Consider the following 16,690-nt stretch of genomic DNA (forward strand, 5'->3'; position numbering starts at 1 on the left):
AGGAGGGAGAGGAGGCCAAGAGGAAGGGACAGGAAGAGGCGACCGCCCGTTAGCTGTCGCCTGGCCCCACCTGTTGCAGCCGATCCCGGAGCGCCTGGTCCGCGCGCCGCCGTCCCGGGTGCTCCAGGCCGCCGCCCCCGGGCGCGCACCACCCGGCTGCACCCGGGCACGTGAGGACCTTCGGGTCCCGTAGCCTGCACCTGCTGCCCGGGGCTCCCGGACTCCGAAGAGGGTGAGGCCCGCCTTGGGGTCTTCCGCAGCTCGACCCAGTCCCCACCCGCGGGCAGCCAGGGCGCTGTCCGCATCCTGAAATCTCCCCAAATCCCGGCTGGAGCCCGAGCGCGTGCGGGGACGGAAGGGGACCCTGGGAGCGCTCCTCTCGCGTCGCACCCGACCCAGGGCACAGCCCCAGGCGCGCACCAGGAGAGAAGCACTGGCCCCCGGGCCGGGCGTGGAAACCTCAGGCCACGTTACCCGGGGCTACATGCACTACAGGCAAATTCCAGCAGCGGGTCGCAGTTCTCCCGGGGGCAGAACTTTGGGCAGGTGGAGCAGACCTCTTGCCCGGGCCTGTTTTGCTGGCCTCCTTCTCGCTCTCAGCTTCTCAAAAAGAAGGCTGTACTGCCCCCTGCCCGCCCGCTCCGTGTCCCCACACTAGTCCCATCTGCGGCTAGCGATGCCTCCCGGGAGTTAAGCCAGAGCTTGGGGGAGTAAGCTGCATCCTCAGCGGCCAGCTCACCTGTTTCGGCTGGTGGCCCGCCCGGAATGCCCCCGGGGACAGCCGTTCCGCTGCCTTTATAGCGCTCGCAGAAGGCAGTGAGACGTTTTATTTATGGAACAACAGAGACACCTTAGTCGAAAAGAGGGATACAGAGGCAGCGGTCTTTCTCCACCTATCCTACTGGGAAAGAAATGCTACTCCTCCCGCATTCTTTACCGTTCCCGAACCGGGAAGGCCGAGATTCTTACTGGTTGTCACGTAAGGGCCAGTGGGATCGTCGCTCACCTCGCGATTGCTAACGCGGGCTGCGAGGTCAGGGGCTGGGAAAGGGAAACTTGTTACAGGAGAGCAGAGCCCCGCCCTGCGTGAAAAACACGACTGCTTGGAGCGCTGACCTTGGCTCCTAGGTTGTGTGAATGAAGAAGCTCCACAGTCAGGACACAGCTCTCATACTGCTCCGGGGGGGGGGAGGAGGAAGGGAGCAGTGGCCAGTTTTGTATTTAATAACGCTCTGTATTTCTAGAAAGTGTTTCTTCGGAAGTACTCAGTGGGTGGTGGTTATAGAGAGTTCATAATTTATTCATAAATTTTAGATACATTGTGAATTCACTTTTCTCTCTGTGTGTGCCTGTGTGTGTTATATTTCACAATCAAAACCAAGTGTCCAGGGGGCTGGCTTTCTTACCCTGCTGACTCTTTGGTTCTTTCTTTCTTCTCAGTCAGCTGGGCAATTAAGGAAGGAATCAGCTGGACTCCACAGGAAGGGAGACTAGAAAGAAGTGAGGGGCAGTCGGATCTATCCTACCTCAGCAGGGTTCCGTCTCCTGCTGGGATGAATCTCACTGACTAATGTAGGTGAAGATGAAGGAGGGGAGAGTTTGGTAAACAGGAAGATTCTCGCCCGATTATCAGTGTTCTGAAGTAAATACAGAAGAGACTCCAAAGGAGACTATGGACCTTCTGGACACCAGCCTTCAGTTGTTTAGCTGGAAAATACAGACCATGAAAATTCTCTAAGCTCCAGGAAACAAAACTCCTCTGCGGAGAACCCTAGTGTAAATTCCCTGTAATTGTATTCCACATGGTGTGAGCATGTGCATTTTCCTGATAAATGAATGAGTCAACAGCTCTCAACAGATGTTCAAAAACTTACTTGATTCTTAAGGTTAAGGAGTGCCTGGCTGACTCAGTGGAAAGAGCATGCAACTCTTACTTAATCTTGGGGTCCTGAGTTCAAGCCCCATGTTGGGTGTAGAGATAACTTAAATAAAATAAACTTTAAATAAAGTTAAGAACCATTGAAGAAGGGACCCAAAAATAAAAATCCAGGTCATGAACCTGAGAATTCTTACCCACTCCCAGGGGAGGTTTAGCTTGTACAGTCGACCCTTGAACAACACAGCTTTGAACTGCACAGGACGTCCTATAGGTGGAATTTTTCTCATAAGTACAGTACAATACTGTAAATGTGTTTTCTCTTCCTTATGATTTTCTTAATAACATTTTTTTTTTTTTTTAATGAGAGACAGAGAACATGAGAGGGAGGAGGATCAGAGGGAGAAGCAGACTCCCTGCCGAGCAGGGAGCCCGATGTGGGACTCGATCCTGCGACTCCAGGATCATGACCTGAGCCGAAGGCAGTCGCTTAACCAACTGAGCCACCCAGGCGTCCCAACATTTTCTTTTTTCTACCTTACTGTATTGTAAGAATACGGTGTATAATACATAAGTCATACAAAGTATGTGTCAATTGATCGTGTTACAGGTAAGGTTTCCAATCAAGAGTAGGCTATTGGTAGTTAAGTTTGTGGGAAGTTAAAAGTTATTGGAGGATTTTCAACTCCACAGGGTTTGGAACCCCTAACACTCACATTGTTCAAGGGTCAACTGTATAAACCAGTGGTTCTTAACTAAGGCCTATTTTGCCCCTTGGGTGCAGGGGGGCATTTGGCAATGTCTAGAGACATTTTTGTTGTCACGCCTGAAGGTATGCTATTGAGATCTAGTGGATGGAGGCCAGGGATGCTATTAAACATCCTATGATGGGGTTCAAAGTCCTCTAAGGTTCTGTATGTTACTTAAAATGTACATCTATTTCTAAATCGCTACATGTACTGAACATACGAATCTCTCTCCATATATATACATAGTGTGTATATAGTGTATAGGCATTTTCTGTTAAGTAACACATTATTGGATGTGTAACTCAACTACACTGAAATAGAGGCAAATATTTGTCTTAAAGTAGATTCTGAATGTTTCCATTCTATACACCCTCACACATAGCTTCAAGCTCCAGTTAAAACACTATCTTCTCCAGGAACATTCCTTGATGCTCTCAGTCAGAATTAATCCAGTTCCTTTTCTGAATTCTCTTGGCCCCTTATCTGATTCTCTCAAGATGCCTTTCACTATCTACCTTAATATCCTAATTCTGTTTTCATACAAATCTTATCTCTCTCACTAGACCAAAACTTTTTTTTTTTTGGAGACCAAAACTTTTTGAAGGAGAGTACTATGCCTCCCTCAACCATCATTACCTTCTATAATGTTTTCTAAACAGATATACTTAGAGCCCAACATATTTCTTTTAAAAACTAAAACTTAAATTACATATTGGTCTACAACTTTTTTTTTTTTAATTAAGTCTATGTCACTGATATCTTCCAGGTGAGTACATATGGATTTTTCCTAACTTTTGCCAATGGCTGCCTAAGATTTCATGTCAATTCATTTAATTGGTTCCATAGTCATTCACCTAGATGATTCACAATTCTTAGTTGAGTTAATGTGGAGGCTCTATGCAAATACATATATAACCCACATCCCATTCTAGAACTTCTGCTCCCTGTTACTTGCGATTTTGAACACTGTAACCTGGGCCAGTCAGCTCTGTGGACCACTTGTGTCAGAACTTAATGGTGGTTTGGTGGTGGTGGTAGAGATCAACAGAATAAGGAGTGGGTTAGAGGTGTCAGAAGGACAGAGGAGAAAATAGACTATCAACTTACACTAGAAGGCAAGAGGGTAACTTCCTTTGGAGAATAGAATTTTTCTTTGAACTGCATATTTCTATAGAAGAATTTGGTTTAATAATTATCACACTGTAATATTACAGTGCTCTATGTACCCGGTTAAAGATATTGTTTTCTTCTGTTAAATGCCTTTTCTTTCTTCACGATTTTTTTTTCGTTTTCTTTCTTACCTTTTTCTTTTCTTTCTTTCCTTCTCTTTTCCTTTTTTTTTTTTTTTTTTTAACAAACCCTTGTGTTGAGGGCTTTTGACCCTGAAACAGAAGAGGTTGTCTACAAAGGGATGTATTTATTTATTTGAGGGGGGAGGGAAGAGGCAGAGGGAGAATTCTCAAGGAGACTCCCCGCTGAGTGTGGAGGTAGGGGGAGGGGAGGCTTGATCCCAGGACCTCAAGATCTTGACCTGAGCCGAAATCAAGAGCCTGCGGCCCAACCAACTGAGCCACCCAGGCACCCTTTAAAAGCCTTTTCTAAGAAAGAAAGAAATGTTGCACGGACAGAATGACATCTCCCTTACAAGTTTCTATAAAAGTAGAGACTTGCTTTTCTCATAGGTCTGAATCTGGCTGTCTTTTAAAAACAGAGAAGAGTAGGATGTGATAACAGGTTGCTCTCCCTGTCCAATTTACTTGTTATATTAAACACCTCAAACTACTCACTTAGGCTTTACAAATCAAGCTTCACCTGGCTCACGTAGAGATGGGAGGTTCTTATTTATCAGAATTTAATCCTTTCTAAAAGGACTTCTTTCCAAAGAGATAATGTGTCACTTCAAAATAAATGTCAGACAATGTTGTTGTTACTTTCCAGCACTGCTTTAGCCATTAATGCTGATTTAAAATGCATTTTGTATTTATCATTTACGTATTTGGAGTGTAAGACAAACTCCACTATTCGATCTACACACTCGTTCATTCATTCATTCACTCATTCAAGGATTTATTAAGAATTGATTAGTGCCGGCTATGGTATAATGATGAACAAAATCGGCATGGACACTGGTTCTTATCTGTGGGGGCAGCAGACATTCATCAAGTGGTCGCAAAATATATACACTATTTCACTGATTCTAAAATGCGTATTTTTCACCTTTTATCGGGACTCATCCTACAATTGATGGTATCCTAGAGTTTACTTAGAGGCATTTTTTAACCTTTTTTTTTTTTGCAGTTTTTTATTCTTTTTTGGTCTAGAGGGCAAATTTATGGTGTAGATTTTTACTTTCTTCTTTTCAAACAACTTAAAAGTTTTCCAATCAGAAGAACTACAAACTAATGGAAATGTGCAAGTAATGCCCCAATCTGTTTTCAAAAGCAACCTAGACTTTGATGTTTATCATCTTCTACATTTGAATTGTCATGTGTGTAGCTCATTTATTATTTTTTTCTCTAGAACTGAATTGAGTCACTTCTGTTTGGAGGCAGTGTTTGGAACTCACTATTGTCCACATTTCAAACAGAAACACTGTTCACATCTCAAGCTGGTGTGGGTGATCAGTAGAAATTCTGAAAAATCAGCTGCCTGGGGAAGTGGTCATTTTCACTGGGAAAATCAACTCTAATCCTGAGCATTTATTTTCATTTTGCTTGTTGACTTTCTCAAGACAATAGATGCTAAATTTCTGCCATAAGTATACACAAAAAGAACCTTAACTTTCTCTCACCTTTTCCCATCTCTCCTCTGAACAACTGATTGGGCTTCTTTTCAGTAACCATACAATTTTGTATTCAATAGTTCTCTGTTTCCTGTATGTTACTTTTTTCCCTCTTAGATACAAAATATGCTGCTTGACGACAGAAATAACATAATATTGTACATGTCTTTTATGGTATTTAAAAATAAGACATGCCTATAAGCAGATGAGTTAAAAAATATATTAAAATATAAAACAGTATTCACTTCCTATCTCATTACCCAGATAACCACTGTTAAGCTTTTTGATTATTTCCTGCTTGTCTTTTTTTTTTTTTTTTTCTATCTGTAAGATTATAATGCTAGTCTTCTTTTGTGTCTCCAGATAAGACCTTGGCAAATCATGATGATGTAACAGGTACTGAAGAAACACTTGTTAAATTATTGATTGGTTGATCTTTATTTATTTATTTTTTTAAAAGATTTTATTTATTCATTTGAGACACAGAGATACAGAGAGAGAGCATGAGCAGGGGGAGAGGCAGAGGGAGAGGGAGAAGCAGGCTTCCCACTGAGCAGGGAGCCTGATGTGGGGCTCGATCCCAGGACCCTGGGATCATGACCTGAGCGGAAGGCAGACACTTAACCATCTGAGCCACCCAGACGCCCCTGATTGGTTGATCTTTAATGATGGAATCTTGAGAAATTGTGAGGTAAGAATGAAACTAATTAAAAAAACTGAGAACCCATGCTTTTAAAAAAAATCACTAAAAAAAAAGAATTCTTGGGGCACCTGGGTGGCTCAGTCATTAAGCGTCTGCCTTTGGCTCAGGTCATGATCTTGGGGTCCTGGGATCGAGCCCCGCATCGGGCTCCCTGCTCAGCAGGAAGCCTGCTTCTCCCTCTCCCGCTCCCCTGCTTGTGTTCCCTCTCTCGCTGTCTCTGTCAAATAAATAAATAAAATCTTAAAAAAAAAAAAAAAGAATTCTTTCTAAAACTATGCGGCCATGAATTCCAATTTAAAACAATTTGCAGTGTCAATAAAAATGTATTTTTATATAATTCAATAATGTCTCAGATAGTAGAGGAAGCATCAGATTCTTTAATATGAATGCAAATTTGACATGTGGTCTGGAAATTTGTCTCTCACTAGCATGAAGTTTTAAAGTTAGCAATGGAGGGAGAAAAGGGAAACTTGAGGAATGTGCCTTGTTGTCATAGTTGGTAATTTAGGTATTCCATTCACGCATTCATCCATCCATCCATTTATTCATTCAGTGAATTTTTATTGAACCCCTTGTGTCAGACCCCGTCTTAAGTGTTAGGGATACAGCAATGAGCAGGTTTGAAAAAGTTCCTGCCCCCGAAGAAATCATACTCCCGTGGGGGACAATGACTACAAGCAAAGAAATAAATCAGATAATATTCTAGTTGTGATGAAATCTATGGGAGAAATAAACAGAACGATGTCACGTGAATTGCTGGTGGGGAAAATGTATGGCAAGGAGAGTGGGAGGACTGCCTTAAACGGGGTATGTCTTTGGAAGAGAGATCTGAAAGATGAGGAGACAGCCTTCCTGGAAAAGGGAATAGCAAATGCAAAAACCCTGAGTCAAGAAAGAGCAGGCTGTGCTTGAGAAAAAGGAAGGTAGTGTGGCTGAAATTCAGGTCAGATCTAGAGATAGCAACCTGGGAGCCCTCCGTACATTTGTATGTAGCAATTACACCCAGGCATTTTGGGAGGGGGGCGGGGTAGACAGATAAAAAGGCCAGCACCAAGCCCTTGAGAGGTCATAAAGGAGGATGAAAGACCTCTTTTCTTCTGTAAAATGCAGATGACCCTTGAATTCAGGTGGTGAGAAAAGAAAATCTAAAATACCTTGAACTCTGGGGGGGATGGAGTAACTGGGTGATGGGCATTAAGGAGGGCACATGATGTAATGAGCACTGGCTATTATAAGCAACTGATGAATTACTGAACTCCAACTCTGAAACTAATAATACACTATATGTTAATTAATTGAATTTAAATAAAATAAAATACAATACTTTGAACTCTTTGGAGAACTTTTTTTTTTAACATATAATGTATTATTTGTTTCAGGGGTACAGGTCTGTGATTCATCACGGAGAACTATTTTCTGAATAAAGTTTTTTGGTAGCTATGTTTTTAAATGACACATATAAAGGAAAAACTTCTAGTATTTAGAATTTATTCAATTGTTTCTAATTATCCCATGTATGATTAATAACTTTAATAACTTTACTTTTTTGGGACTGGTGGTGCCTTACACTCAGTAAGTTCTCCTTAGTAGTTAAGGTAATTTGTGTTAGATCTGAGCAGACATTGATCCAGACAACAACTCTAACAGCTTTTGGTAGAAAACAATGGCATATTATCTGAGACAGTTTATCTTCCTTTTTTTTTTTTTTTGGCTGGCTGACAGCTATTTTCCTTTATTAAAAAATGGTTTTTAAAATTATTTATATTACCTCTATTGAACTATAAATTAGTAACGACACAATTAATCCTAGAATCTACGAAGTCTTCATTTAAAAGCAAAATCTTCAATATCAAGAGAAAGAAAGCCTATCATGCATAAAGAGAGAGATTGGTGTGAAGAGCAGAGAAGGAAGAAGCTGAAGGAGGTTGAGGAGAAAGAATCAAAGGATTGGGACCAGGATGAGAGACTGGGATGGAAGTTCATGGCATTATTTCCACTGGATGACCCATATTACCCAGTGTGGTATGACTTGAAAGCTAACTTGAAAACTTAACTGCTTTTGAGCGTAAGGATTACCTTGAGGTGGATATTGTTATTCCCATTTTACAGATGAGAAAGTACACACAGAAAGGTTAAGTAATTTGCCCAAGGTCATATAGTTTGGCTGAACTGGAATATGAACCCAAGCAGTTTGACTCCAGAGCCCACCTTCTTAACTTCCCCCTTCTTCACCTCTCCAGGCTTTGGCAGTGTCAGTTCTCTTCACCACAATATCATGGAATTTCTAGTCCTATCTTCTTCCCCCATCCCAGGCTTCATTCATGGTCCCTATGCTAGGTTTCAGCTTTTAACTCCTCTCTTTTGATATAATATTTTAAAGACAATAGGATACTATGGGATACTAACAAAGTTGATCAATAAATATGGACATGGAAGGGAACCCAAAATGCATCATAGATGAAAAAAGGGCAAGGTACAAAAAGTGTGTATAGCATGCTCCTAGCTGTATAAAGGAAAGGAATATACATTTGTATATGATATTAATCAGAGTCCTAGCAAGAAAGAGGTAAGACCCTGAGAGTTAATAAGGGGACTGTTTATAAAAAGTGTGGCAGATCAAGGAAAACCAACAAGACAGTGGTGAAGCACCTCAGGGCTAGCTGAGGGGAGCTGTCGGCCGTCTACCGTCTGAGAAGACTGCTGGTAGCAATTCTAGCCTGCGGGAAGAGGGGGTGGGAGCTGTTACCACAACCCAGAGCGGTTGGACGGGGCTGCTCAGCAGGAGCTGTAGCCCTTAAGAGAAGAATGGATGCATGGCTAACTCTGGGCCCAACAAGGAAGAAGCTGCTCCCCTTCCTAACCTCTCATCTTCTGCTGGTTGGATCTTCCCCACCCCTCTGTTTCTCCATTGCCCAAATTCTACTGGAAGAAGCCAGACAGCTCTTCCATTGCTCATTAGGTCAGTCTTCAGGGCACAGAGCAGAGTAGAGAAAGGTGGAGAAGGAATAGTGAGGGGTGAACTAACAATATCTCTGCAGATAAACAGAGTATTTCTAGAAAGATCCATCAGAAACAAGGTTCTGATGGAAGCAAGAGACTTTTTAAAAAATACATTTTATTTTTAGAATAGTTTTTGATTCACAGAAAAATTGAGGGGATAGTATGGAGAGTTCCCATGTACCCTATAGCCAGTTTTTCCTATTAGCAACTTAAATTTGTATAGTATTTTTGCCACAATGAAAAAGTAATATTGATACATTATTATTAACTAAAGTCAACAGTTTGTTCAGATTTCCTTGGTTTTTACCAAACGTTAGTTTTCTGTTCCACATTACATTTAGTCTTCTTGTTTCCTTAGGCTCCTCTTGGCTGTGACAGTTTCTCAGACTTCCTTTGTTTTTCATGACCTTGACAGTTTTGAGGAGTACTGACTAAGTATTTTGTAGGCTACTTCCGAGCTGGCATTTATCCGGTTTTTCTCATACTTAGACTGGTGTTATGCTTCTGAGGGGAGGAAAACCATACAGGGCAAGAGACATTTTTATCTTATCATATCAAGGATACACAGTTTCAATATGACTTATCATTGTTGATAGGGTATTGAGCTTGATCACCTATTAGGTTTCTCCACTGTAAAGTGACTCTCTCCTACCCTACCCCCTTTTCTATAACCGTATTCTTTGAAAAGAAGTCACTATATGCAGCCCACACTTAAGAGAGGGGAGTTAACCTCCATCTCCGTGAGGGTGGAGTATCTACATAGATTACTTAGAGTTCTTCTGTAACAGAGATTTGTGTCAGCCCCCTCCATTTATTCATTTATTCAATTATTTATTTATGTCCATATGGAATCATGACTCTTTTATCCTTTGTATTAGAATCTAATACTACTTTATTTTGTTCATCAAATTACTCCAGGTTTGGCCTTGAAAGTTCTTTCATTTGGCTCCTATGCCCCTTTGACATGTCCCCATCAACGTAGGGTGGTTTTCATTTTGGTTTTTAGAGCACTTCCTTACTTTCTGGCACTGTAAGATGCTCCAGGCTTATCTTTTTTTTTTTTTTTTTTTTTAAGTAATCTTTACACCCAACATGGGGCTTGAATTCACAACCCCTAGATCAAGAGTCACATACTCTATTGACTGAGCCAGCCAGGAGCCCCTCCAGGCTTATCTTGTATATTTTCTGTATCAGTCCTTGAATCTGCCATTTCTCTAAGGAAGCCCACCCGGTTTCTTTTATTGGGAAACAGTATTAGAAACCAAGATGGGGGCAGTCGGTGGGCTCATTGCTGCTGGGATGGCATTGCTGATAGAGCAAAGAAATACATGTGTGTATTATGAAATAATATTAGGTAACATTTTACATATTATAAAATATGTATATAAACATACCTATAGTACTTCTGTATGTAACCATCTGTATCTCTATTAAGCTTAACATAAGTTCATACTAATAAAGAGACTTATTTTTGTTGTACGCTATTTTGTACTGTATTATTTTTTTTAAATAATAGCCATATGGTAGTTTGTCAATCATTTAAAAAGAACTAATATGATGTTTGAAATTCCCTAGTGATAATATAAATTGTATATATATATACACACACATATATATGTCTTAATAGTTGTGGATTACTAGGTGAAAAAGTTCTATTAAAAATTTTGTGACTCGGGGTGCCTGGGTGGCTCAGTCGGTTAAGCGGCTGCCTTCGGCTCAGGTTATGATCCTGGAGTCCCGGGATTGAGTCCCGCATCGGGCTCCCTGCTCAGCAGGGAGTCTGCTTCTCCCTCTGACCCTTCCCCATCTTGTGCTCTCTCTCACTTTCTCTCTCTCAAATAAATGAATAAAATCTTTATAAAAAAAATTTTGTGACTCAAGCTTTTAAAAATATATTAGGGGAAAAATATATTAGGGCAACTGGGTGATTAAAAGGACTCACGTGAATTATTCTTTCATAAAGAATGATCCCCCTATGAACTTGTATGTTGCATGAGTACCTCAACATGGTCAAAATGGAAATAATGATCTTCTTTCAACCCCATTTTTTCATCTGCTGCTCTTCCTGAATTTCCCATCTTTGTGAATGGCATCCCATCCATTCAGTTGCCTAAGGCAGAAACTTAGGACACCTCCTAATTCAGTCTTCTTTGATGCCTTTGATGTCATTCTGCTGTCAAGTCTACTTTTTAAATAACTCTCCAGTTCCTCTGGTTCTCTCCATCTCTACTGCTACTGCCTGGGTTTAGGCCAGGATTACCCCAAAGGCACCCTAATAGTTCTCCCTGCTTCTCTTCTTGTTCTACTCACAAGATATCCTTCAAACCAGCCAGTAACAGTTTTAGAAATGCATATCTGGTCAGGTTTGTCCTTAGCTTAAAATTTCTCAAAATGGCTCTCTATCACCCTCTTCTTTTATGCACCCATGGTACCGAGTGAGCTCTTTCTGCCTTGGAGGTTTGCTTCTTCCTCTGTTTGGGACCCTTTTCACCATGCCTAGTTTCTGTCTTGGTTTAGGTGCCCCTTTCATGGAGTCCTCCCTGGAGTCTTCCCTAATAGCCAAAGGCCAGGGTTGATGTTCTTCCTACATAGGTCTTAGCACTTTTTTTTTTTTTTTTAAGTAGGCTCCACGCCCACTGTGGGGCTTGAACTCATGACCCTGAGATCACGAGTCGCTTGTTCGACCGACTGAGCCAGCCAGGCGCCCCTTAGCACTCTTAATATGCATGCACTTACCACACTGAAGGGTGCTTGTCTGAACCCACTACTAGGCTATAACCTCCTGGAAGGCAAAGACTTTATCAGGAGTGCCTTGGAGTCAGACTGTCTGAAGTTGCAGTCGTCCAGACTGAAAATGGCTCTGTCATTTTCTACCTGTGGGCAGTTACTTAGCTTCCCTTTGGTTCAATTTCCTCACCTTTAAAATAAGTGTATATGAGAATAGTACCTAACTCATAATGTTGATGTGAGAATTAAATGCAATGCCTGGCACATAGTAAGCCCTTGATAAACGTTAGCTATTATAATTGAGTTTTGGAGGCTAGGGAGTAGATTGAGTTAGATCTTGGTATATTTTGAGCTTCATTTCAAAAAAAGGTACGTGAGTGTATGTATATATGTTATTTGATGTTGCCAGGAATAGCTAATTTTATCTGTCAAAAATTTCTTCCTAGCACGCTCTTTTGAGTCACGGATTTTGGCTTTTAAGTAAGCTAAAGGTTGTTGATTGGGAGAACGGCCAGGAAAAACTTATCCACGGCTTTTGAATCACATGTTGAACAAATCTGGCATCACAAGCATCAAGCTGCCTTCTGTTTCTAATCATTTTTCTTTCTAATTTAGTTTCTCCCACCAAAAGGGATTATAATTGATTTTCATTGCAGAGTCCATGGAAGATGTCACAAGATGTAGAGGCAATTATTCGCAAGTAGATGGAACCCATATTTGCTGAGTGTCACCACTGGCTCTGTCCCAAATGCTAAGCAGTAGCAATACTTCCCTGGATTGAGACAATGTGCCACTTATCTGAGGGGACTGGCACAAGTCTTGGCTAAGAGACTTTTCTTCTTTCTTCTCACCTACACCTCTGACATTCTTTAAAAAAAAAAAAAGAAAGAAAGAAAAAGAAAAAAAAGGCAAGTGGCAGCATCTTATTTATGAAAGCCTCTCCAAGAGCATACTGGTCAGTGGTCTGGCCCCGGAAGGCTTGAATCCAGGTCCTATCTTAAAACAGACTCGCCTCAGGGAAAATCACTCTCCTTCCTAAACTACGCTTAGCTTCCTTTCATCTCTTTACCTCCCAGTATCTCCCCTCCTTCGCCTTCTCTAACCTGCAGAGAACAGTCTCCCTCCTCTTGAGTTCCCATATTCTGTTCTTTCACCCATTCATACCATTCCTAAACATAGGGATTTGTTCTTGCTTTGAAACTCTTCTAAAAAGAGGGCAATCGATTGGAAATGACTTTTGTCAACACGAAAGCCAATATATTGTAAAAAAATAAACATTTACAAAAAAGAGGAAAATTGCAACTACAGCAAAGAACAAAAATCAGGGACAATGCTCTTCACTCCTCCTGTGTCTGCCCCAAATCAACACATCAAGCCTTCACTAGGATACCTCACCAGCATCTCCCTTGGGTTAAATGCTCCTTCCGTGGAGCTCTTTCTATACTTTCATTCCTTGCACACATTTGACATCATCTTGTGGTTGTGCCAATTCCTTCTGTGTTTGTGTGTTTAACCCCCAGTAGAAATAAGTTTCTTAAGGGCTGAAGCTTATCTCTGTGATTCTGAGCACGTTTCCTAATCAATCTCACAAATAGAAGGAAGTAATAATCATTCTTCACATTGTTGTGATAATTAAGTATAGTAAGAGAATTTTCTAGACCACAGTAAAGTGCTCCGTGGTTAATTTCTTTGTCTTTCTTCTTTGGTTTTGTGGTCTCCTCCATGGGAGAGGATATGCAGCACTGACTGGGAGTGTGGATTCTGGGTTTGAGTCCCTGCTCAGCCATTCCCTAAGGAATTCAGGAAACATACTTCATCTCTCCATGTCTCATTTTCCTTGCCTGCAAATTTGGGATAATAATGGTACTTACTTCATAGGGTTCCTGCAGTAATTAAATGATGAGGAGAAGGTAAAGCAATTAGAACCTAGCACATGGTGAGGACTAACAAATGTTGGCCGTTATTATTGGCATAATGCTCAGTGTAGAGTAGGTGCCTAAAAAATACTTAGAATGAATTGGAAAAAAATTCATAGCACGGTTCTTTTAATAAACAGATCAGCTGGGGTAACCTTGATCGCTACCCAATGGCTGTCTTCTTTTCTATTCAGTTTGCCAATTTATCTTACACCTGGGCCTTGTAAACCATTTGCTGGACCAGTTCAAATTGCATTCGGGTCATAAAAATCAAAAATTGTTTAGAAGACAAAAGCCAGAAGGAATTAGTAAGTGGAATTATAATCAAATAGGAAAGGTGTTTAACGTGGGTGAATGAGAGATTCCCACCGGTATACATCTTATTTAAAATCTTAATTAGAGTTCTGGAAAAGGCAGTCATATGCTAATGTAATGTTAATATAATTACACTGGGGATAAATGGAAATGCTAATACGAGCTGAGGACCGATATAAAGAAATCTAAATAAGGCTTTTTTCTTCTAAAGAGCTCGTAATGTTTTATAAACCATCTCATTAATCTGAATCTAAGTATTTCCAGAAAAGTAGAATAGTATTCTTCACTCAGTAATATTGCTTTCTTTTAAAAACATTTTTTTAATTTTAATTTTATCAGTGTTACAGTGGGAAGAATCAACTCGTTTTACAGGGTGAATAAGATAAATAGCAATCCTCAGCTCCTTCTGCCAGGTTCTCTTTCCCAAAGGTGACCACATTTCAAATCCTGTAGCTGATGCTTTGATGTGTATGTCCACATCTCTAAATTGTATTCATGCATTTCTGGTTTTTTGGTTTTGTTTTTTCCAGTTTTCTCACCAGGTGAGATGAAGATTTAGCTCTGTTTCCTCTGTTCCCACTACTGCCAAACCCCTGCATACCGCATTTCTCCACCTATCCATAATTTTGGCTAGATTTATAGTGACTATTCACGTTATTAAAATTATGTTTTCTATTCACAAAGGAGCTATGTGGTAAGCTGCTATTACTTTTTACTTCCTGGACTTTTTTTTTTTTCTTTCTGGTGATCCCTTAATTTCAGTTGTCTTGGTTTTCTGTTTATCTTGTGTTATTTGCTTAGTTTTCTATGACCACTAACACATATCACTAATGTAACCCCAAACCCTCCTCCAGTGTAATTGGGAGTTTCCTTTCAATATGTTCATTATGTTCCATATGTTCATTCACATCAAGCATTTGATTAACTTCATCTTGAAAAACAGACCCTTTCCCAGGGTCATCTGAACAGCTTCACAGCTAGAAATCTGCCTTTCCTGTCATCCTGTGTGTTCCCTCTGTCTGTCCCCTGTGCTCATCTTCTTCTGTTTCCCATTTTCCTCTTTCTTGGTTTACTCATCCTTTAGGTGGAGCACATCCTCTATCCACTAGCTTCCCGATGAAGGATGTGTGGGAGGTAAAGTTTTTGAGAACTCGCAAGCCTGAAAATATCTCTATTCTTTACTTATAGTTGATTTGTAATGTGATTGAATATAGGATTCTGGATTGGAAATAATTTTCCCTCAGAATTTTGAAAGCATTGCTCTATTGTCTTCTCTCTTCCAGAGTTCCTTTGGAGAAATCTGAACACATTCAGACCCTTTCACCTTTAATTTGTTCAATAACAAAAATTAAACAGAGTAAATTTTAAAGATCTAATTGGCTTTATTAATCGATTCATGAGTTGGGCAGCATTCCAACTAGCAAGTAGAGGAGAGCTCCAAGGGGCTACAGGAAGGGAAAGGTTTTTAAAAGTAGAGAGGGAGCAGATAAAAGAAAATTATTAGCAAAGGATCCATTGTTTTAGGCAAGGTCCCCCTCCTAAGGGGAGCAGAGGGGGAGGGGTCTATCAGTAAACTTCTAGTGCTGACCAGGAAATTCCCAGGTGGACTGGTTAAAGGTTACATTTCTGTGGAGTCGAAACTGCAGTTAGGCTAGGTATTAAGTCTTAGTATACAGGTTTGGGGCCTTAACCTAAGTGACACCATTTTGGGCCTGTGTTTTTTTTTTAAACAGCTTTTTCACTGGAAACGTATACAATATTCCCTTTGAACTCGGTTCAGTGGTGTGGGTCTATTTTCAGGCACCATGCTAGGGATTTGGTGGGCCCTTTTTCTATTTTTTCCTAAGGACTCTGTTTTACTTTCTTCAAGAAATGTCTTATAGCTTCCAATTCTGATTTCATAAGGGTAATGAAATAAGAACCATGTCTTCTCTGAAGACATTAAGGGTTTAGTTGTTATTTTTTTTTAAATGTACTTTTCTTCTTCCTGTACGTTTTCTATTTTCACCACATTTTTTTCCTGTTCGTTTTTTGGTCTCTATGTATTCATATTAGGGGCTTTTCTCAGATTCTCCTCATGCTTGAGTGCCTGCTCTTACTTCAAAGTTGGGGCCTCCAGAGCTGCCTGGGGGCTCCGAGTGGGTGTGATATCCTGTCCAGTGAGCTGGCCGCTGCTGGGTGGGGAAGCCCTGACGTCGTCACCCTTGTCGACATCGTTAGGTCTTTATCTTGCGTCTAACATGCCCATCTGGAGAAAGGCTTGTTTGGTCTTCTGCTTGGAAGTAAGAGACTGGCTCCTGTCGTGCCGGGTTGAACAAGTTCTGCAATACAGCATGTATACGTCATTTTCTTAACTCCTCTGCTTTCCACTGATTAGACAGACGTTCTGCTTTCCCCTCTTTGAAGATGAAAGCTGTTGTGTGCCAGGGTGAGGGAGGCTCGTCACACAGGAGTCTGCAGGGAGAGAGGGGCATCTACTAGGGATCTGCCCTCCTTTGTCAGAACCAGCTGGGCCGATCCCCAAGCCCTGACTATTCGGTAGCTTCAACGTACTCTGTTCTCAGCTTTCCCCCCTGAGGAAGCAGAATTCATTCTTCCTGAGTTCCAGTATAGCCAGTACCT

The 16,690-nt window shown here is 41.0% G+C and overlaps 1 protein-coding gene across 1 annotated transcript in view; it reads right to left on the minus strand.

The window, feature by feature from the left end:
• The window catches only part of SLC26A4 (solute carrier family 26 member 4), a 48,798-nt gene extending 46,850 nt beyond the window's left edge, over positions 1 to 1,948 (minus strand). Inside the window, exon 1 of the mRNA XM_035020354.1 lies at positions 71 to 1,948. The gene's annotated coding sequence lies outside the window, so the exon portion shown is untranslated. The remainder of the gene's footprint in view (positions 1 to 70) is intronic.
• Between the last annotated feature and the right edge of the window lie 14,742 nt (positions 1,949 to 16,690).

This window comes from Mirounga leonina, unplaced genomic scaffold (genome assembly GCF_011800145.1).
Source record: "Mirounga leonina isolate KUSES-001 unplaced genomic scaffold, KU_Mleo_1.0 Mir_174, whole genome shotgun sequence".
In the NCBI taxonomy this organism is placed as follows: Eukaryota; Metazoa; Chordata; class Mammalia; order Carnivora; family Phocidae; genus Mirounga; species Mirounga leonina.